The following is a 24,277-nucleotide window of genomic DNA, read 5'->3' as shown; positions in this document are numbered from 1 at the left end:
TCTTAGCCACCACAAAAAAGAACTGTTATAAGTATTTTTTTACTAATAGGTTTAAAAATCTCTTTGGAATACAGACCTAGCAGTGATATTGCAGGATCAAAATATACAATTTTATAGCCCCACCAGGGCATTTTTAAAAAAAAGTTACTTAGCATACTACTGCTATAATGCATAAAATTATTTTCTTGTAGCATAAATGAGTTAATATGTACTAAAGGGTCTAATATTGGCAGATATAATTTATAGACTTGAAAAAATGAACTCAATAGTTTCTTCACATGTACCTCTTAATAACTTTTTAAAAATGTTAAACGCTTACTATGTATAAGATGCTCTATTAGTGTTGTAAAGAGAATTTTATTTCCCCCAAAAAATTTGGAAATGATTCCAACCTTTTTTCCTTCCTTCAAGAAAGGACCCAGATGTCATAGTGGATAGAATGTTGGACTTTGGAGGTAGGAAGAGTTGAAAACAATTTCTGCCTCAGATACTAGCCAAATCAACCAGAACAAATCATTTAATATTTCTGAGCCTTAGTTTCTTGACCTGTAAAAATAATACAACCTCCCTCAGTGGTAGTTTTTTGTTTTGTTTTCATTTTATCGTGTGTGTGTGTGTGTGTGTGTGTGTGTGTGTGTGTGTGTGTGTGTGTGTGTATTTAAATTTTTTAATAATAGCCTTTTATTTTCAAAATACATGCAAAGATAGTTTTGAACCTTTGTAAAAGTGGTAGTTTTGAAGACCAAATATGAGAAAATATTCACAAAATTAAAAGTTCTGTGTATGCTAGATATTATTGAAAGTAGGGAGAGCCAGGAAAAGGATAAGTTTTAAGTTGTAAGGAATTTGGAAGATTTTTTTTTTTTTTAACCTGGAAGATAACATTGAAGAAAATGGTTGAAATAAATTTCAAAACATTCTCAATTCAACTTGATTGTGATAACTGGAAAAAACCCGAGTATAAATATTCAAGAATTTATTGAACTTCTGTAAGTATGACTAGTTTGGGAAACTGTTGCATGTGTCTGATAGACACACATAAAATACTGAGTCTTATATTAGAAGATTGAGCTGAATGCATGCAAATGGATAATGTGAGTACAGGACATTCTTTGTTTTCTTTGTGGAGTTAATTTCAACTGGAGACTCATTGTAGAAAGTCATGAGTTACTTGGAGAAAGACTGGTTCTGAAGGGCATGAAGAGTTGATTGGAAGGTAGCCCAATTGCTTCTAATATATTCTTCCAGAGAAGCCAGTGCTAAGTAACCCTGGAATCTGACTCCTGAGTTTTGCTGCTTTACATTATAGGAGCTCCATCTTTACAATTTAATATAAATTGGAATCACTGATTTTTTTTTCTTTTTTTTGCATAACATTGAATCTTAAGCTGGAATGTTTAGAGGGTCCACTGTTGTTGGGGGGATTTTGTTTTAAACCTTCCAGAAGGCTCTAGGAGCTCTAGGCTGGTGAGTGAGTGGGTTGCCAGATCCTTAACTGCTTTCACTGAAATGCTACAGCTAATCCTCTTGATAATTAATTGAAGCTTGAGAGAACAATTTATTGGCACAATTTGCTGAGTTGCCGCAAGGGCATTTGGGGGGAACACTGGCCTCTTTCCTCATTACTGCATACCATGAAAACTCTATTTTATAGAGAAGTTTGATAGTCATCTTTGAAATAAGTGGATGTACCAGCCTATCCCTTTTTGTTGTTGTTGTTTTTAAGAGAGATTTCTCACAGGGTAACAAAGTAAATCACATTGAAAAGCTGTCCTTGCGAGCACTTTTGTATAATTATATTTCTTTTTTTCTTTTTTGCTGAGGCAATTGGAGTTAAGTGACTTGCCCAGGGTCACATAGCAAGAAGTATTAAGTGTCAGAACAGATTTGAGCTCAGGTCCTCCTGACTTTAGGGCTAGTGTTTGTATAATTATATTTCAAACTAATAGCTGAGTCTAAAACTAGTTGAAGCCATAGGATATGGGTTCAAATCCCTCATCTACTACTTATTTACCCTGGGATCTTGGGCCTTAGTTTCCTTACCTGTAAAATGAAAAAGTTAGACCAGATAATATCTAAGGACTCTCTTGGACTAGATCTATGATCTCTAAGCAGAAATACCTCAGGCTTAGCTCAGTTTTGATGTTACTCTTTCCACATCAGCATTTTACTATCCCCTTGATTTTCATGCTACCTAGCTCAATTTTAGGTACTTGGCAACTAGTTTTAGGATTCTCAAGAAATGCAGATCATTAAATGAAGAGACAGTTGCAGATGATACATTATTTTTTAAATGCATTTTTGTTGATCATTTGTTTTTTATATCAGCTCTATTTCCCAAAGCATCTTACTCCACATTGTCTCAAAAAAGGAGCTATTTCTTATAGACAGAGGGAGGAGAATCAATTTAGTATAACTAATATATTGAAAAATTCTGACATATATAGTATTTCACACTCACAATCTTCCTTTGCAAAAAAGCTTCTATTCATTTCTTCTCTGGGTATAAGCTTTATCATTATAATTTCTCAAAGGAAGCAAGTCCTCAAAAACCACACACACACACAATAACTATAACAAAAACTAAAAAAGAATAAAACAAGAGTAAATCTTCCCATACTTATTTGTATTCATCATATAAATCATATCTAACAGCAGAGTAATATTTATCACTTTTTTTTTTTTTGTTAGCCATTTCTTAAAACTTCCATCAGTTCTTTCCCTGAAGGTGCATAGCATTTTTCAATAAATCCCTTGTAATTGTCTTGGATCTTTGTGTTGCTGAGAATAGCTAAGTTATTCACAGTTGATCACTGTACAATATTGCTCTTACTGTATATAATGTTTTCCTGTTTTTGTTTATTTCATTTTGCATCACTTCATGTAACTCCATTTTTTTTCTGAAAGCATCTTGCTCATCATTTTTCTCCCAATAGTATTTTGTTTTTTCAAATAGATGTAAAGATAGTTTTTAAATATTTATTGTGTTCTAAATTTTTTTCCCTCCTTCACCTCCCCCCCACTCCAAGATGGCAAGCAATCTGATATGTTATATATGTATAATCCTTTTAAATATATTTCCATATTTGCCACGTTGTACAAGAAAAATCAGACCAAAGAGGGAGTGTGGTGTGGGAACCATGAGAAAGAAAACAAACAAGAAGTGAAAATACTATTCTTCAATCCACATTCAATCTTTGGATGATTGGAATTGCCTTGAATCACCACATTGTTGAGAAGAGCCAAGTCTCTCACAGTTGACCATTACATAATCTTGTTGTTACTATGGACAGTGTTCTCCTGCAGAATCAGTTCATGTTTTGCACATGTGGGTTCTTTTTCCTCTTTTATGATCTCTTTGGGATACAGATCCAGTAGTGTTGCCTTCTTATCCTTGTGTTGTTATTGTTGTTCTTGCTGTTGTTCTTCTTCTTGTTGTTCTTCTTATTGTTCTTCTTGGTCTTTGTTGTTCTTGTTGTTGTTGTTCTTCTTCTTGTTCTGTTGCTCTTGTTATTCTTCTTCCTTTTTTGCTGAGGCAGTTGGGGTTAAGTGACTTGCCCAGGGTCACACAGATTTGAACTCGGGTTTTCCTGACTGAAGGGCTAGTTGTCTATCCACTGAACCACCTAACTGTCCCCTCATAATTTCTCAAAGCACAATAATATTCCATCATAATCATACAGCACAATTTGTTGAGGCATCTCCTCAATTTCTAATTCTTTGCCAAAAACAACTCTATGGGACATAGACTACTAGTGGTGTTGCTTCATAGAAGAGTATGTACAGTTTTATAGACCTTTGAGCATAGTTCCAAATTGCTCTCCAAAATGGTTAAATCATTTTATAATTCCACCAAAAGTACCCCTTTTCTATCATATTAGCCAGTCTGATAGGTGTGAGAGGTGGTACCTCAGAGTTGTTCTAATTTTCATTTCTCTAATAGTAATGATTTAGAACATTTTTTTTCCTATGATTAGGTAGCTTTGATTTCTTCTTCTGAAAATTGCCTGTTTGTATCCTTTCACCATTTATCAATTGGGGAATGACTCATATTTTTATAGATTATCAGATCGCTTGTTATTTGAAAATGAGACTGTAATTGAGCTCCAAGTCCAATGCTCTGTCTACTATGCCACCTCTCTGCCTCTGATCCCAAGACTTTCCTAAGGTAATTATCAGAAGTAGGATTTGAACTCAGAGCCCTCTGACTCTAGAACCAGTGCTCTTCCCACTGATCCATGCTTCCTTACCTTATTAACTAGCAATTTTCCTAATGATACTTCAAGGCCTACTTTTTCTTTTAAGAATGTCAAAGTAGTTGAAGTTATCACAAAGAGTGGCAACCAAAAAATGGCCTTCCATTTACATTGCATGTATGTTGTATGACTTTTTTGGCACATATTTTTACTCCCATCAAAATGTGAAAACTTTAGGGAAAAGGAACATGTTTTTCCCCCTCACACTTTTTGTATCCCTAGTGTTTAGGCTCGTCAGTGCTTATTGACTGGCTGACCATTTGTCTTAGGGGAAATACAAAATTTTGACCATGAGATATATATACCAAATTCTGTCTTCCTCTGTGGTCCTAGTCCTCATCTCCCTTTTAAGGAATAAGGAAATGGGAAGGGAGTGACTAATGAATACTTTGCTTAAAATCCAAAATCGGATATTGTTTTTCTACCACCTGAAATTTGAAAATTAAAAAAAAAATAGTATCAAGCAAATAAATATTGAATGAGTAGCTACTGTGTGTAAGGCACAGAAGAGATGTAAGAGATCTTGAGAAGAGAGACCAGTACCCAAGAAAAGATAGCTGAGAGTACTTTATGATTTTGTGATATTATCAAAGTGGGTTTCATATACAGAGATTATAGCCCTTTCATACTTACCCATTTCAACCTTTCCCTGACTTGTCTTCTATTAGGGATAATGACTGAAAAAATCACTAGTAGCCATACTAGTAAGTGTAGCCATACAATACCTCCCAAATTTAACTTGAGTGGGTCTCAGATTTATCCAAAGACTCATAAAATTCTACATCTTTTCAAAGAAGAGAAGCAAGCTTTCAGCCACTGAAAAGGAGGTGAAATTTCAGCAGGTCTTTTAAAGATCAGTAAGAGTTTAAGAGGAGAGGACATTTTCACCCAGTAGGAATGACATGAGCCAAGACATAGATCAAGATCATGCAATCAGTAGGTAGCACAGGCTGGACCAGGAATAAGTAGTACTTGAATTCAGGTTCAGCCTCAGATAGTGGTGTGACCCTGGGCAAACTACCCTTCAGTTTCCTCATCTGTAAAATGGGATAATGGTAGCTTATTTCCCAAAGTTGTTGTGAGGATCAAATGATGTATTTGTGAAGCATCTAGCCAACCTTAATATACAATATATTTGCCAGATGTCATTAAGTATTTATTTCTTGGTTCAGTTGTTCAGTTGTAACTGACCCCATGAACCATAGAATTCCAGGCCATTCTATACCCCACTGTTAACTGAAGTCTATCTAAGGTCATGCTTGTTGCTTCCAGGACACTATCCATCTCATCCTCTTTTTCATTCAATCTTGCCCAACATCAGGGTCTTTTCCAATGAATCCTGCCTTCTTATTTTTGGTCAAAGTATTAAAACTTCAGTTTCAGTATTTGTCCTTCCAATGAATAGTCTGAATTAATTTAAGGTATTTGACTGATTTGTCTTTTCCAGCATCACAATTTGAAAGTGTTGATTCTGTGATGCCCAGCTTTCCTTATAGTCCAATTCTCACAACTATATGTCACTCCTGGAATAAACATTGCTTTGACTATACAGCCTGGTGCCTAGAAGACAACAGGAAAACAATATATACAAGGTAGATTGGAGGTGATATATCAGGCAGTAAGGTAGAAGAAGTGTGATTGGGCAAGGTTTCTTACTTTATTTGTGGGATTTGAGCAGAATTATCACAATGTTATAGAAGTGAAAACCAAGGTTTACTGACCTTAGGTTATTTCTCCTAAATTAAGTTAATAAGTGGCAGAGCTAGCTAGCACTTGAAACCAGACTGCTTCCACTTCTTTATTACAGCACATGGAGACAGAGATGAATTCATGCTTAGTGAATTTAGAGCTCAAAGGTCTGATGCTGATTTACTCTGATAATTAGCTTCTTTTTAATAAAAGTGGAATGTAAAGGCATGTGTAACATTCCCCTTCCCCCCACACACACACATCCAGAGGAAGTTTAACACCACAGCAGGTACTCTGCAACATGAGTTATTAAATCAAAGGCTGAAAGATTTCTTAGTCTCTCCCCTCCCCACAAATCCATAGAAGAAAAATTCTCTCTTCTCTTTCCACAAATTTCCTCTGATTGGTTAGCACCCCTCATAAAACATTTTCAGTGATTATCTACATTGATAACAGTGATTCATGTTGCCATCCAGTTTGTGATCACCCTCCTATCTAACATTCTCATAGCTGGTTTTCTAATGCCGGAGAAACTGAGGCAAAATAGAGATTAGAGAGTATTTAATAATTTATTTAAAAGGGAGAAATTTACTGGGACTAAATGGATCCATGGTTTGGTCCCAGGGCTGAATGAGACTATCGTCTCCAAGAATCCAGCAAACAGAGTTCTCGATGATATATATACATACAAATACATGCCTCAGACTCAGGGGGTCGACTGAGGCAGGGGCAGAGTCAGGGTACTGAGAGTGGGAATGGGACTGACAAAACAATTCTGACAGGGTGAGGGGAGGCATGTGGGGGGAAGAACCCTGGAGATGGGGAGAGGCGTCTTGATAAGACGGTGTCGGACATTCTGTAGCTTGGGATGGGGAGAGGCATTCTGATATTCTAAAATATAAGATCTTTTATCCTTATCAAATATTCTGATAAAGAGGGAGGGGTGAATTCCCAGGACTGAGCAGAACAATTGTAAACTGAGGCAGAACAATTAGGGAATCCAAGGCAGGACTGAGTGAGGACAATAAAAGAGAACTGTGACATAACAGTTCATGGAGTGTGAGTGCAAAAAATAATATTAAAAATGGGTTGCTTTTTTTTTGAAGTCTCTTACAATGTCTTTTCATTATTCTGACCATCCAGTCACTCAGTAACAAAGGAAAACAATTAAGAAAGGTAAAAACATCATAGAGATTCATCCAACATGTTATAATTGTCCTCAAGAAACCATATTGGTCATTAATCCAAGTTCTGCTGCCTTTCAGGTTATTTCAATTACATTATTTAGTCATTGTGTACTTTGCACGTTTCATTCTCTTTTCTTCATTTTGTATCAGTTCGTATTATGTTTTATATGTTTCTCTGATATTTATTTTTTTATGATACAGTAATATGACAATCATATATCAATATGAGTTAACCAATTTGCTTTCTAGTTCGCCACCCATTAGGCCACCCTAATAGGCCACCCTATTTGGTCATTGTTTGGGTCCTGATTGACTCAGATTGAATGTAAATAAGCAGTCTTTTTTATTTTGGCCAGAAATCTTGAGAGTCTTCCCCTCCTAGATTCATTCTTTTGTTCATTTATTTATTTAGTTGTGGGTTTTTTTTGGGGGGGGGTTTTGGTTTGTTTGTTTCTTTTATTTTTGACTAGGTGAAAGAGGAGATTCTCTGCCTCATTTGCCAACTAGCCTTAATCATTGAATAGGTGTGTAGCCTCAGTCAAATTCAGATCCTTTTGAAGACCTTAGCTTAAAAAGACTGAGATTTCCCATTTCATCAAGGGCCATGATCCTGATCTATAGTTGGCCACTGAACCCAGATGGCTCTAGAGGAGAAGGTGAGGCAGGTGATCTTGTACAGCCCTCCCTCATTCAAATCCAGTTTACTTGCATGTCACAACATCACCTCCCTGATTATCATGGGTCTCAAGAATGAAGGACAAACAACAGCTTTGCTACCACAAAAAAGGCACAGTATTATGAATAGAGAAGTGTGGTATGGCTGGTCTCAGAAAATATACTTGGTTGTATGTATTTGGGCAAATCATTTAACCTCATAACTGCTCTGGGCAATTCCCTAGACTACAAATCTGCAGAAAATTGGACTAGCACTAGAAGTCTCCCACTCTTAGCTCCCTACCCTAATGAACTTGCATGTTCAATCCCCATTCCTAATCCTATGACTATTTTGATAGAAACAAAACTTCTGTCTTTAAACTCCTTTGGAGTATATATGTTCAGTAGTGGAAATTGTGAGCATTTTGGAATTAATCTAGAAAGGTTAGACTTTTTAATGCTTTTCTACATTTTATTTTATTTTTCCAAATACATATAAAGGTAATTTTTAACATTCATCTGTGCAAAAATTTTCTGCTTCCTTCTGTGCCCCTGAGACAGCAAACAATTTGAATTAAACATGTACAATTCTTCTAAACATATTTCCATATTCATCTTGCGGGGCAAGAAAAATCAGAGTAAAAGGGGGAAAAACATGAGAAAGAAAAAAAAAGACAAGCAAACAAACAAACAACATCAATAACAGAAAGGTGAAAATACTAATGCATTTTTCATCCCAATTATATTGGAGTTGCCTTGAATCACCACATTGTTGAGAAAAGCCAAGTCTGTTGCAGTTGACTACCATGTAGTTTTGTTGTAACTGTGTACAATTTTCTCCTGGTTCTGCTCACTTCACTCAGCATCAATTCATACTTTTTCAGGTTTTTCTGAAATCAGCCTGCTTGTCATTTCTTATAGAACAATAATATTCCATTACATTCATTTACCATAACTTATTTAGCCATTCCCCAAGTGACTGGCATCCACTCAATTTTTAGTTCCTTGTCACTACAAAAAAACTTTGCTATAAACATTTTTGTGCATCAACATTTTATTATTAATAGTGCTAATTTCCTATAACTATTACATTTTTTATCATCTTTGTTATTTTAAAGTTATGGAAATAGATTTGGAAGGCATCTTAAAAGCCATCTAGATTGTCCTCATTTTATAAATGAATAGGCTGAAACAGGCATAGGTCATAGTAGTGCTAGAAGTGGTATTAGAACTCAGGTCTTCCATTACTTCCAAAATGGATGTGAAGTCAAACCCCAGAATTTTAATTTTTATTTTTTCTATTTTTAGTGATTATAAAGGAATTTTAAAAAATTGTTAGCTATCCCTTATTACTTCAAACGTTTATGCTAGGTTATTTTGAAGAGAACTTGCTCCTTCTGAACTTAGAGATTCTTTATTGTAATACTTTTTACATGTAATTGGAAAAATATAAAAATTTTTAAAAGTGAAATTTCAAAAAAATATATAAATGTAGATATTCTTTATTGTCATCAAAAGATAACTCAGAATTGTCACAAGGAAGCCTTAAATCCCTGTATAAATACTGCTTACCTAATATTGATAATAATTTGAAAGTTTAAAAATATATATATGCATATACATATAAATTATTTATTTTTAACATTCTTTATTTTAAAATTGAGATCCAAGTTCTTTCTCACCCCTACCCTACCCACTAAGAAGGCACAGAAAATATCAATTACACATGTGAAATATTATAAAATATTTCCAAATTAGTTATATTGCCAAAGAAAAAGTTAAGTGAGAATATTAAGCTTCAATTTTTATTCAGAGTCCTGCTTCCTAGAGGAATAACTTTGTGTTAATAATAATAGTAATGACAATTATTGTTAATAGTTATAGTTCATATGGGTTTTCTTTTGCTTCTGTGAGTAACATGAGTAGGCCAGTGTTACCAGATACCTTGTTTCTTTAAGGTAAGCTATAGTAATGTCTCATCATGGAACAACCACCCTCTTGTGATTAATGTGCTTTGAGCTTAATATACAGTTAAAGAGTGAGAAGATAACCTTACCAGCCACCTGTTTCACACTCTTCTCTCACCCAATTTCCTTCCTTTCTCATTTTTCAGGTGAATAAACATATTAATAAGACTGGGCTGTGAGGCATGGCCCCACTCTGCAAACCAGTTCTCTCTTTGCTGGCACTCTTCTCCAAAGGCTTGCTGCCCCATCAGCACCTCCCATGCTGCTTTTCTTCCTTCTCGCCTTTTCTGTCTTCCATCCAAATTTTCCCAGCCTTCTTGTGAAAAGTTGGCCCTATGGAAGATAATTGCCGACCAATTAGCATTCTCTTTCTTCCCTAAGCTGAAATGGCTAATCATTATGGAATACCTTTTCTCAGCAGTGATGTCTTGTTATGTGTAACCTCAGTTTTCTTTTTATGGTTCTGCTTTTATTTCAGCCAATTTTCCAGGCCAAAGCTATTTTGGAAGACCTGAAGATTCTGCAGATGTATTTAATGAATAAGCAAGATTTTGCAATTAAAATAAAGAATATTTAATTGTGGTGGGATGACCTCTTATTTTACTATCTTGCTTTTGTTGTTTTTTAAAGAGGCTAGTGAGTTCCTGTAAGAAATATGACTTGAAACATACAGGGTTTGGTTTTATGATCTTCTGCCCTCTTTTTGTTACTATTGTTATTCAGTTATTTAAAGTCATGTCTAACTCTTTGTGAGCCCATTTGGGATTTTCTTGGCAATGATACTGGAGTGGTTTGCTATTTCCTTCTCTAGCTTATTTTACAAATGAGGAAACCGAGGTCCGCAGAATTAAATGAATTGCCCAGAATCATATACCTGTAAGTGTTGGAGGCCAGATTTGAATTCTGGAAGATGAGTATTCCTGACTCTAGGCACAGTCTCTATCCGTTACGTTACCTAGTTGCCCTTTTTGTCCTCTTAGTGATTATGAATTAACTGAATATCACCAGTCTCTTATGACCCAATTACCAATCACTTAGTCTGACATCCATTTGGCAGGCTGGTTTCCCTAGAGGACATCAGTTGTACAACTTTGGAATTTTGAAAGGAAAGAAAATTTAATAGTAAAAGCATTTGGGGAGCTCTAATTCATGAGGATTCCTATAGAATGAAATGAGCCTTTCTTTCCATAGTATTGAAAGAAATCTCACTTGTACAATTAGCTAATTGCAAATTAGCTAATTCCAACTATATGTTCATCTAGAATTTCATTACAAGCTGTACATAAAATATTTATATATAAGAAGGCAGTGCTGCTCTTCTCCTGTCATTTAGATTCAGGTATACATTCTTTTGGAGAAGTGTCACTGGACATCTGGAGTTGTTTTTTTTTTTTTTTTTTTTTAAACTAAAATTTCAATTTAATAAGGAAAGGCACTTCCAAGGAGGCAGGACAGGAAGGCTAATTCAGTGTAGAAAGTAATTAAGATCATGATTATGGGGTGAACAATATATTTTGCTCTTGGCCAAACTATTAAAGCAAGGGAGAAGGGGAGAGGGTAGTAATAGAGGTGATGTTACTGATAAAGGGAAAACATGTTTTGGAGTTATGTTTATTCTAAACTGTTGAAGAGCCAAATGTCAATGCTATTTATTCTCAATACTCTTAAAGTTGACAACTTAACACCAACTCTCTTGCAACAAAATGCTGAGAGATATGGGTAGCACAACTGTTCTCATTTTTACAAATAAGGAAACTGAGGTGCAGAGAGATGAAGACACTAACATGGTTATAGGATTACCAGATTCACAGCTGGAAAGGATGGTTTAGTGGAAATCTCACTGGACTTCAAGTTAGGCTCAAGAGTTGCATTCAATTCTGGTGCTTCACATAAGAACCTTAGCTTCCTTAACCCTAAAATGGAATGGATGAAACCTCATAGTATTTGTTGTAAAAATCTAATATTTGGAAGTGAGAAGATACAGATCTGTGATTTTGTTGCTAGAGGGCATTCCTGATATAGAAATTCCCTCTGTTCATACAGATCTTTGTCTTCTTATTCTGCAACGTACAGTCTAAAGACATATGCCTGCCTCTGAAAAGTAGTATAATTTGTCAAGAGCTGGGCTGATTATCAGTCACTTTATTAAGAGAGACTTGAACCTGGATTTTCTGACTGAGAGGTCAAGGGCCACAATACTATGCTCCTTCTGGTCCATTGAGATAATATCTAAAAGAACATTTGAACTTGAATCTTAAAGGTGTATTAGGTGCTGCTATTGGGCCAGCTCCTGTATTTTGTGGATGTGGAAACTGAGGTCTTAGAGAAGTAAAATGATTTGTCTAAGTTAAGTTAATGAAGAGCAATGCCAAGGCACAATGGAGCTTCTCACACAGTATGGTCAACACTCTTTAGAATTAATACCTAGTTTAATTAGTTATGGTATAAATGATGGTTGGGAAAAAAAAAAGTAAATTATTAGATCACTCAAAGTGAGTAACAAAGTTTCTAACTAGAAGACTTTTTTGATTTGTTGGCTCATTTTAAATTTTGTTGGTTAGCCTGCTGATTTAAATTAGATTGTAAGCTCTCATTTGCCTAGAGCAAGGGTACATATAACACCTATATACACATGCATCCATCTCTATATACACACTCCTATATATGCCAATAGAAATACATATCTCCATAATACACATATATATACTCATACACAAATATATCTATATATACATATACACATATACATGCCTGTATACATTGATAGCCAAACATACATATACACATATACACAAAATAGATATCATTTGCTATTATTTAGGGATAAAGCAATAGTAAATAGAGGGAAAAGGAAAGGATCCTGGAGAAAACTAAGTCTTGAAGAAAATTAGGGTTGCAGAAGTGATGAGGGAGGACATTCTGGGCATTGGGAACATGCAGTTCAAATAAAAAGAGTCTTACAAGGTACTGGAAAGAATGTTAGAAAACCCATTTGGCTGGATTGTACTATGTGTGAAAAGGTAGTAGTGATATAGACTGAAATGGTAGGATTAGGTCAGGTTTTGAAAGGCTTTAAATGCCAAATAGATTATTTTATGTATTTCCTCTTAAAAGGAGTAGAGAATCATTGAAGTTTATTGAGTATAGGACTACCATGGTTAGACTTGTATGTAGCGTCTGTGTTGAAGACTGTTTTGGAAAGGGGAGATTTGAAGCAAGGAGACCAGTTGCAAGATGCTGGATCTGATTAGTGACTTGTAGGTAAAGAAAAAGAGATGTGAAGATTTTAGGGAGTCTCTGAACTTGGATGAGAAAAAAAATTACATCTTAATTCCCAAGCAAAATGTATCATTAACTTCAATTAAGAAATTTTCAATAAAGTCATTACTTTGAGAAAGAGGGCATAGGCTTCACCAAACAAACAGAATCACAACAGAAAAAGGTAGAAACTCTGGTCTAAGTAGACACTCCATACTATTCTTGCTTCCCTCATCTCCCCTCTTTGACTTTAGCCTTATATAATGGAGAATATTGGATTTGGAGCTCAGAGAAACCTTGGTTTGAATTCTAGCTTTGATTTAAATAAATGCCTCGTGGGGTTATTGTCAGGGGATACTGTAAAGCTTAAAGAATTTTATAAGTAAATTATTACTAGTAAATAAATATGTTTAAATAAATAAATTTAAATATATTTATTAAATTGCACAATATAGTGTTAAGAATGATGACCTTGGAATCTGAAAAGACCTGGTTTGAACCCATTTCTAATACATAAAAAGTGATGTGATCACAAATAAACTTTTAATACTCTGTGCCTTGATGTCTTTATCTGTAAAATGTAGGTGATAGTAACAGCTACCTCATAAGATTGTTTCAGGGATCAAATGACATCTATATACACACACACAAACACACATATGAGAGAGAACTTTATAGATCCTAGAAGACAATATAATAAATGTTGCCGTTATCAACTCTTGACTATGTACCTAATTAACTATCCATTTAGACAGTACAGAACAAGAGATGATACAATTATCCCTTCCACATCATAACTTTCCTCATTGATATTTTGTGGGTTGTATAAGAAATTAAATGATTTAGAATTATTTTAGGAGTTTTTGCTTAAGCCATAGATAACATGCAGAAGCCAGCAGGTGACACAGAATAACTTTAGAAACTCACAAATGTGTAACATAAAAGCATAGCATTATATAATATCAACATTTTATCTTTTTAATATTGTGATAATTCATACTTCTCTGACACAAAAGGAGGGTGAAAAAAATTTACATCCAGACCATAGAGGTATCATGCCACTTAATCTCTGTGATGTAGAAGGAAGGAGTCTAGTCATGATAATGTGGGACAGTCATTGTACTCTGTGTCATATTATTTGCTAATTCTGTCATATTTAGAACTCTGAACTAGATCATAAAGCTGATGCAGTTTGATATTACATGTGTTATTAAAGGAATGTATTTACTTACATATATTTGCCTTTGAATTATAATCCTAGGTACTCTTAAGACACTCATCCCCTAGGTTAAGTCAGAGCTCCCAGATTTCTGTACATAATAATATTTATGTTAGCATTTTGTACTTTACCTCTTTCAAATGGGGAAACAAGTGTGGGTTGATGAATAAACTTTATTTCAAAGTGTAAATGTTTATAAGTAAGAGATTTTTCAGAATCCAACATTTACATAATTTTTTTTTTCTTTTTGCAAAAGAAAAATCAAAGTAAATAGCAGTTTGCTTCAAGAAAAGAATTAATTTGTTAGGTATTCTACAAATATTGAAATAATTTTAAGGTTTTATATGGAAATGTTTTAGATATTATTAGATAGCTCATATCTTATAAATCAGAAGTAATTATAAGAAAAATATTACCTGAATTTAAAAGGAGTCTATAATTTCTTGATTGAATTCCATTTTGTAAAATTTGTCAAAAAATTAACTTTGGGAAATTACATTATTTTATTCTATACATAAAGTACATGTTCTCACTACTATTTTAGGTATATAAGACCCCATGATTGAAAAAAAAAAAAACTTACTAAGTAGTTGGGAAATACCACTTAAATTCATAAGACAGCATGGACCCACACAACACCACATACCAAGATAAGATCAAAACTGGGTCCATGATTTAGGCATAAAGAACGAGATCTAAATAGATTAGAGGAACAGAAGATAGTTTACCTCTCAGACTTGTGGAGGAGGAAGGAATTTGTGACCACAGAAGAACTAGAGATCATTATTGATCACAAAATAGAAAATTTAGATTATATCAAATTAAAAAGCTTTTGTACAAACAAAACTAATGCAAACAAGATTAGAAGGGAAGTAACAAACTGGAAAAACATTTTTACAGTTAAAGGTTCTGAGAAAGGCCTCATTTCCAAAATATACAGAGAACTGACTCTAATTTATAAGAAATCAAGCCATTCTCCAATTGATAAATGGTCCAAGGATATGAACAATTTTCAGATGATAAAATTAAAACTATTTCCACTCATGAAAGAGTGTTCCAAATCACTGTTGATCAAAGAAATGCAAATTAAGACAACTCTGAGATATCACTACACACCTGTCAGATTGGCTAAGATGACAGGAACAAATAATGATGAATGTTGGAGGGGCTGTGGGAAAACTGGGACACTGATGCATTGTTGGTGGAGTTGTGAAAGAATCCAACCGTTCTGAAGAGCAATCTGGAATTATGCCCAAAAAGTTATCAAAATGTGCATACCCTTTGATCCAGCAATGCTACTACTGGGCTTATATCCCAAGGAAATACTAAAGAAGGGAAAGGGACCTGTATGTGCCAAAATGTTTGTGGCAGCCCTTTTTGTAGTGGCTAAAAACTGGAAAATAAATGGATGCCCATCAATTGAAGAATGGTTCGGTAAATTGTGGTATATGAATGTTATTGTTCTGTAAGAAATGCAGAGAGGCTTGGAGAGACTTACATGAACTGATGCTGAGTGAAATGAGCAGAACCAGGAGATCATTATACACTTCAACAACAATACTGTATGAGGATGTATTCTGATAGAAGTGGATATCTTCTACATAGAAAAGATCTAATTCAGTTCCAATTGATCAATGATGGACAGAATCAGCTACACCCAGAAAAGGAACACTGGGAAATGAGTGTAAACTGTCTGCATTTTTGTTTTTCTTCCCAGGTTATTTTTACCTTCTGAATCCAATTCTTCTTGTGCAACAAGAAATTCGGTTCTGCACACATATATTGTATCTAGGATATACTATACTATACTATAACATATTATGTATGGGACTGCCTGCCATCTAGGGGAGGGAGTAGAGGGAAGGAGGGGAAAATTCGGAACAAAGGAGTACAAGGGATAATGTAAAAAATTACCCATGCCTATGTACTGTCAAAAAAAAAAAGTTATAACTATAAAATTTATAAAAACAATAAATATATGAGACAATTAATAAATAGTCAAAAATATCTTTTAATTAAAAACCAATTTGATGTAGAAAAGTGCTTGGTGTACATATCTGGGATAGACTTCTGGTATCTCAGAGTTGGACAGCACCTCAGAGATAAATATATGAAGTAGTATTTTCCTTCACATATTTTAGAAAGAATTGATCACTCACCAAGAATAGAGAAGATGAGTCTAGATCCATTTTTTTTGAAAGCTGTAATTGTGAGAAAACTTTCTTTCTCAAGCCAAAATTTGCTTCTTTTCAACTTTCACCCATTACTTTATAGTTCTGCCTTCTGGCACAAAGCACAGGAAAACCAATACAGTCTTTCAAATATTTAAAGGCAATGACGGTCTCCAGTAAGTCTCCTTTAGGCCTACAAATAAATTATCCCACTATGGCAGGCTTTCAGTTTCCCAAAACATCCTGGCAGATTCCAGCTTGTCAGTATTTCTCCTGGTGTCCAGAATTTAAACCCAGTTCTCTAGAGCATAAATTTGGCATTGATCGTATAGAATTCAAAGTCAGGAAGAAGCGACCTTGTGGGGCCATGATGTCAATAGTTGGCTGATATTGGGCTGTTTTGAAGAGAGCTTCATTGAGGAGGAATGGAAATGCATAACTACTTAAGAATTCATTAAACTAGAAAAGCAATGGACTTAAGATTCTATCTTTGGAAAGGAAACCTTCCCAATATTTTTTTTTTTTTTGAGTTTTTCTGGGAGAAGTTGACCACAGAATCTTCCTTTATCAAGGCTTGTCTCTGGGCATTTCTTTGTCATATGTTACATCAATTGCTATAAGCTACTGAGGTTTTGCTGTATTACATTTAATTATTGTGCTTGATTTAATACTATTTTATATACATCTTACTTGAAATATATTCTAATATATCTAAATGATATTTTTCTTTGCCGTTTCAGGACGATTTTCATGAAACTGGATGGATTGCTTTACTGAACCATTTAATTATTTCCCTTCAGCTGATATCAACTTGGAAACAGTACTTGATTTAAAAAATCTTTGATATACACAAATAAGGTAGGCTTCTTTGTGGTATGATTTTGCAATTCAAAATGAGGTTTATTTTTGGTTTAGGATCATGTTAAATATATTCTCTTTCTGTCTCAGGCATCTATCTCACAGCCTCCTACAGAGTTTATTTTACTAAATGAGCATGTATGTATTCATGAAGATATGTAGGATTAGGATTGAGCCATGTGTCCCAGAGAATAAGATTTTCCATTACTTAGCTCAAGTTAACAAAAAACTGAAATGGTAATCAGATTAACTCCCTTATCCTAAGAATTGCATTATACCATCCAACATGGCAAACACATGTGAAAGAAATAAGGCCATTAGGTTAACAAAGAAGAATAGAAATAAAGCAATCACATTGATATTTGTGAAGTTGTCATTTTTAAGCAGTTTTTAAAAATATTTTTTAAAGAAAAGTGTTAGGATTACTAGGTGAGAACTCAGGTTGTCTGGACAGTGACAAGGTGAGAATTCAGGTTGTCTGGACAATTACAAGGTGAGAACTCAGGTTGACTTGACAGTTCTCTGGCTCAGACCTTTGGTTTGGGCCTTTAAAGGGAGTTTACACCTTAGGAATTCTAAGAGGAGCAAGCTCATTGGTTGGAGTACTTTTTCCCAGAAGCCCTTGCATTATCCCACGCCCATTCTCTGGGAGGATAAAAGAGGACAGCACTCCAGAGATAGAAGAAGTCTCTGCTCTACATCAGGCTTGATGTGGCTCTCTGCAGGAAGGGAAGTCACTTCTCTGGACAAGAGTTAATGGCAACTGTCTGGAGACAACGGTTCCCTACAGAAAGAAGAATCTGTCTGAGAGATTTGAGTTGACACAGCAGATCTCTTCCCAGAGAGTGATTGGCAGCTTCTGGAGACGACAGCACGCTACAGAAAAGAATATTTCACTTTTTATCTAATTAATGGAGAAAGTCTGGCTGTAAATTAATGTTTCAAACTTTTAAAAATAACATTTTGACTTTTTAACAAAGAATTTTTCTGCCTAGTCCATGGCATAGATTAACTGAAGATAATTAGTCCTAATTTCAGAAGTATTTGGTTGTTTTTCAAACGTATTTGTGAAATGTCAATATCCAGTGGAAAGGACTTTTCTGATCTTATTACACAACAAATAGCTTTAATTCTTTGAACTTCTTTGAAGTCAACAAAGTCAAATAATGCATTTGCTCTTGTACTTGTAAGACTGTTGAAAGTTTGTAGGGCATAGGTCTCTATAGTTATTTGCCTGGCTTTAGCTCAAATGGAGTCAGAAAGAATCAGACATGACTAAAACAAGTCAATAACAACTACAACTTCCTAGAGAGTAAAGGCTATTTGAGTGAAGGTAACTTTGAGATGACTTTGAAGGGAATAGAAAAACCAAGAAGTTAGAATAGAGAATAATAATCTAGGCTGCTTTCTGAAAAGAGTTCTAGTTTGGGAGTTATAGAAAAATTAACATGCCAACTTTGGTTCATTTTTCTTTTCTTTTCCTGCCTTTCTTCCTTCCTTCCTCCTTTCCTCCCTTCCATCCTTTCTAACATCAGGATTTTTTTCAATGAGTCCTGTCTTTTCAATCATTACATAGTCATAATATTTCAGCTTCAGTATTTGATCTTCCAGTGAATAGCCTGAATTAATTTCTTTTAAATATTGACTGTGTAATTCTATTATATTCATGTACTATAATTTATTTAGCCATTTTTCAATGAATGGACAGTTCTTTACTGCTATAAAAAGAATATTATTCTATAATGAATATATTCTATAAATGTTTTGGTATATATGGACCTCTCTATCTTTGAACTCATTTTTAAAAATATAAGCCTAATATTTTATAAAATATAAAAAAGGTCAAAGAGTATAGATATTTAATTCATTTTCTTAGTACAATTCCAAATGGCTTTCCTGAATGGTTGGGCCAGTTAACACCTTGTACCAAGTATATTCTGCTTTATGCAGAATTTCAAGAAATTCATAAGTTAAATACATGTGGATAACTCTATAGGTCATTGTTAAGCCATGGCCATGTGAATCTGAACACAGCTAATTTAATATTAGCAAGGAAGCTAATTAAGCTTTATCTGACTTTGATATTAGACTCTTTAGTCTGAAGATACTTTAGAGGCCTCAAAATAGAACTGACTTTCAATGAGTTATAAATTTGGTTTGGGGAAAAAAGAGGAGAGGATTGAAAATTATTTACCCCTACTCTCATTCAACATTCTCCTTGTCCCCCCTCGCCTTTTTTTTCTAAAAAAGAATGCATGATCCATTGGGGATGATGAGTGTGGGCAGGGAAATGAGTCATTGGGCTGTTCTCTTCACACCAACTTGAGAAAACTTGTAGCTATAGTAGTTTAGATTCTAATCTATGGTACTGTGTTCCAGAGAGCTAAGCTATAAGGGTTTGTTTGTTTTTTTTTTTAATTTTATTTTTTTAAATGATGAGGATCATAGGTTTTTCCTGCAGAATTTTTATTTGGGGATAGGTCCATTTGAGAATCAGGCTTTCATTGCTCAGATTCAATTAGTATCTAATTAAGAATCTTTTGTCTAATAAAATCATCCGTTCTTTGCTTGAAGACTTTCTGGGTGGGGGGAAGTGAGAATGTTTGGCCTGGGGAAGAGACAATATAGGTTGAGGATTCTTAACTTTTTTTCTGTCACAGAATCTTTTGGTAATATTTGTAGACCTCTTATTCAAATAATGCTTTTAAAGATACATAGGATCATATTATAAAATATTTTTAAGAATAAATACTTCATAAGCCCCAGATTGGAAGCTCTCTTTTAGGAAGACATGCTGATTATGCTCAAATATTTGAAGGACTCTCACATGAGGGTTAAATCTGTTTTATTTGCTCTTAGAAAACAGAAATAGAAGGAAGAAAATAACAAAAACAAAAAAATTTCTATAAACATTTTGGTTTTTCTTATTTCCAGTGTCTTGACTATAATTTGTTTATGGAATTGAATTGAATAAGTAGAGCTATACAGAAGAAGAATGAATTGGCCAGAAAGATTTTTCCTTTCTCTTAAGCTAGGGATCATGTTATACTTGAAAGAACATTCAAGTAAGAATCCAGAAGACCTGAGTTTTAGTTCTAGGTCTGATCTTGTTCAAGTCCTTTCCCTTTTTTGGTCTGTTTAATTGATTGACCTGTAAAATGAAAGGTTTAGATTAGATATTTATTCTCTTAAGATCTGGTTCTAGTATTCTATAATTTTGAATTTATGGTGATGACTAAAGAATTGCACAAAATCAATTATTCTAGACTCATTTGTGAGTACATAATAATATAACAACAATTATATAATACTTTAACTTTTGCATTTAGCACATTTGATCCTTACAACAATTGTATTAGAGTAGCCTCCTTTATGTATATGAGGAAACAGGCTAAGCTTGTGCCCTGCAAGGTAGTGTCTTGAGATAGGATTTAAACTCAATACTTCCTGATTTTAAGTTTTTCATTCTAGCTATCATTCTTCTTATCTGTTGGAGTGTATAGAATGTCAGTAGTTGATGATTTTAGAAAGAATTTGGATCAGAAGCTTAGCCCCTTGAGTTCAAATCCCAGCCCTGTGTTAACTTTAGTGATCATAAACATACAACTGCCTGCTGCACCTTACTTGGTTCACCTGTAATTGGAGGAACTAGGTCACTTCCAGTTCTAAATAAATAATCCAGTACATACTAATGAATACACACACACACACACACACACACACACACACATCTGTATTGATTGCTTTCTAGGTTTTAATATGTTTCTCATTGGAAGTTTTCACAGCAGGGCATGGAAAGGAGGTGTATCATGAGGCTGTTTCTGAACTTTTATATCAGTGGGTGTTGTACAGGCTTGTACCATCTTCATTTTTGTAACAATGGAAAATCTTACGAGTGATTCTCAACCTCAGATCCCAGGGATGACATTTATTATATGGACAGGAACTGCAGAAAAAAGGCAGACATGCACCTTTAAATGAAAATTAGTGATCGAAGGGAGCTCAGACTGTGTTGTGTCTTCTGCTTTGTATCCTCTGTAGTATTGGGTGCAAACATTGTTTAAATTTTTAAAAAATATAAAATTGTTTAAGAATATTTGTTCAATTGGCTTTATATATATTTAGTTGAGTCCCAAGAAGTTTGCCTCTAATTCAGAAGGTATTTTATTGTCCCAGGAAAGTATACATAGGTTCTGTCATCTTAGTCTGGCTTGTGATGATGAGATGGAATATTGCTGTTATCAGGAGAAAGTATTTATAAGATATAAAGCTGAAGCGGTGGGTGGGTGTGGGTGTGTGTGGGTGTGTGTGTGTGTGTGTGTGTGTGTGTGTGTGTGTGTGTGAAAGAGAGAGAAAAAGAGGAAGAGAGAGAGAAAAATTCTATCTTTTTGTTTAGCTGAACCCTGTCATAAGCCCATTTATTCATGCAAGATGATGGAGGCTAGGTTAGTCTGCAAAGTAGTTCCTCAGAGCTACTTAGTTCTATATATATCCAGAAATATCATATAATTTGATAATAGTTTCTATAGCTAATTATTAAGAACTTAAAAGGGAAACTGGGGGAAATACAAGAAATCCCCACCTTTTAAAAGGATAATTTTTTTTCTTGCTAAAGTGGAATTGTAATCCACAATTTTAGTATAGGGAGTATGTAAAATTATCCACTGCCTCCTCCCATTCTAAAATCTCTGTTCCCCTACTCTCCCTGTTTTCTTTTTTTCTTTTCTTTTTTTTTTTTGGGGGGGGGGCTTTGAAAGATGAAAGATAAGCTGGATGGCCAGGGTAGAAAGTGACTCATTGGGTTGTGCCCTTCACACCAACTTGAGAAATCATGTAGGTGTGTAAAATGCCTTCTGATCTACAGTGCTGTGCTCCAGAGAACTATAAGATTTCTTCAGTGATCAAAGTTGTGGATTTAGCATGCAGAATTTTCCTTGTCTGGGTTTTGCACAGTGCTCACCTCACATTTGAGGGGTAAGTTTCATTGCTTAAGGGGACAATTTACTGTGGAGGGTTTATCTCTCTGTTTGAGCTCCCATTGTTTTTTTTCTACCTTTTAATAAAATGTGAAGTCACAAAGCAATTAAATAGTAATGTAGTTTTCAGGCTTGAGGTAGGGAAAGGCTAACCAGAGGCAAAAGAATTTACATGATTGACAGAGGCTTGCTGGAGATTTACATTGGGAATAAGTCGTTCTTCAAAACTTTCTTCATTTTTCTCATGGGAATTATGGACTAAATCATAGACTGGGAGTATAGATGATTAAAAATGTAGGAGTTATGAATTCTTTTTGACTTTGTAAATCTCTTACGTCCTCTACCTTAACATAAATATCTCACTTTGAAATGGAAATTGGAACTGCAAAAGATTTAAGTGAAGCAGAGAAACACTTTGGATTTTTAAAAATAATGATGATATAATCTTAACATTGATGATGATTTGATAGAATTCCTTTTTGTACACAGGAATAAAGAATAGGGCACTGAAAATTTTTTTCCAAAATTTACTTTAGCTCAGTTCCTCAAATGTACAGACTTTTCATATTGTGTGCTATCAAGTTCATTTCTAGAACTTTATTTTTTTTTAATTAATTAATTAATTTTAGAACTTTCTATATAATGGTGATTGCTTTTTTCTGTGTCAATCAGGAAATATTTATGGCCACAATCTACATTGTGCCCAACATTTTATGAGATACTGGAAAAGTATAAAATATGCCTACCCTCCTAGAGCTTATGTTCTTATAGATTTTTTTTTACTTTAAATGTTTGTAGTTGTGAAATAATTTCTCAGAATGCCAGTGATGGCAAAATAATCCATCCTCCTCTATGCAGTGCTTTTTCTTGCACAGAGATTAAAATCTGTGATGAGGCACTTGGTTTTCTGCTTTAGGGCTGGCCCTCTGCCTTTGTTACTTGAGGATTTAATTTCTTCTCTCCTAAGGAGTTGCATTGAGTTAAGATAATTTGCCTTTCTACTTTTGGAATGTATTTTTTCAGCTAGTTTTTAATCTCCTTCCCCACTCTCATTGGTGCTTCCCTAAACTATCCATTAACAAGTATTCATTTATTATATTATTATATTATGACATTGCCTGGAAAGATGGAGGCTTTTAAAAAGTGTCCTTGGTTTCTTTGACACAGACAATAAAAGCTCACAGCTTGCTTTCTTAGGCATTTCTGACTAAAGAAAAGGCTGATACCCTTCCTGTCTTCCCCTCCCATTATTCCATACTAAAATAGCATGCTTGTTGAAATACCTAGTTGCTATGCTGGTTATTTTATATTCTATTCTAGCTGAGGGGACCATATATACTTAGAAAAGGGAAAGGTGAAACATTAGGTAGTTTTAGGGTAGTCTTTAGATCCATATGCATGTCAAAATATAACAGTTTGAACAGAATGTACCTTCTACGCCAGTTCTTTTCTCCTGGATAAATAGCTTGTTTCAAAATATGTTGGCAGCCCAGCCTAAATCAGAAGATGAAGAAGATAAACATTTAGCTATAGGTTTCTGTCTCTTAGCCATGTTTCCTCGGATTGGTTGCCTAGCTTCATTTCCCCACTCCTTTCCCAGGCCCCCATTACATATATGATTTTATCCCTGCGCTATCCCCACACCCAATATTGGCAAGCTACTCTTATATACTTTTGGGTCTTATGCTAAAAGATTTCTGCTTGTTGACAGATTCCATGAATGCCCAACCCTTTCAACTTGGTAACATCCCAAATAAGACAAGATTAGGGATTTTTTTTTTTTTTTTTAAAGAATGTTCTTAAAGGATTAAGAGGACTTAGGTTTATTTTCTCCTCTCCCTCCATCTGTCTCTGAAAAACTATGCAAAGAACAGATTCCAAAGTTAGAGGACTTGAGTTCAAATCTAGCATAGGTGCTTCTTTCCAGTATGATCTTAGATTTAACCTCCTGTGCTTCATTTTCCTTCTCTATAAAATGAAGGAGTTGGACTAGAACATCTGAGGTTCTTTCTGGTTCTATATTTGGCATGGAATTTGTGGGT

General features: G+C 34.6%; 1 protein-coding gene across 2 annotated transcripts in view; it reads left to right on the top strand.

Moving 5' to 3' along the window:
• The window catches only part of KANK1 (KN motif and ankyrin repeat domains 1), a 251,967-nt gene that overhangs the window by 71,142 nt on the left and 156,548 nt on the right, over positions 1-24,277 (top strand). For both annotated transcript variants that reach the window (XM_074280656.1, XM_074280654.1), the window contains exon 2: positions 17,142-17,259. The gene's annotated coding sequence lies outside the window, so the exon portion shown is untranslated. The remainder of the gene's footprint in view (positions 1-17,141; positions 17,260-24,277) is intronic.

This window comes from Sminthopsis crassicaudata, chromosome 1 (genome assembly GCF_048593235.1).
Source record: "Sminthopsis crassicaudata isolate SCR6 chromosome 1, ASM4859323v1, whole genome shotgun sequence".
Classification (NCBI taxonomy): Eukaryota; Metazoa; Chordata; class Mammalia; order Dasyuromorphia; family Dasyuridae; genus Sminthopsis; species Sminthopsis crassicaudata.
Note: the sequence above shows the minus strand (reverse complement) of the source record. Positions and strands in the feature narration are given on the sequence as shown.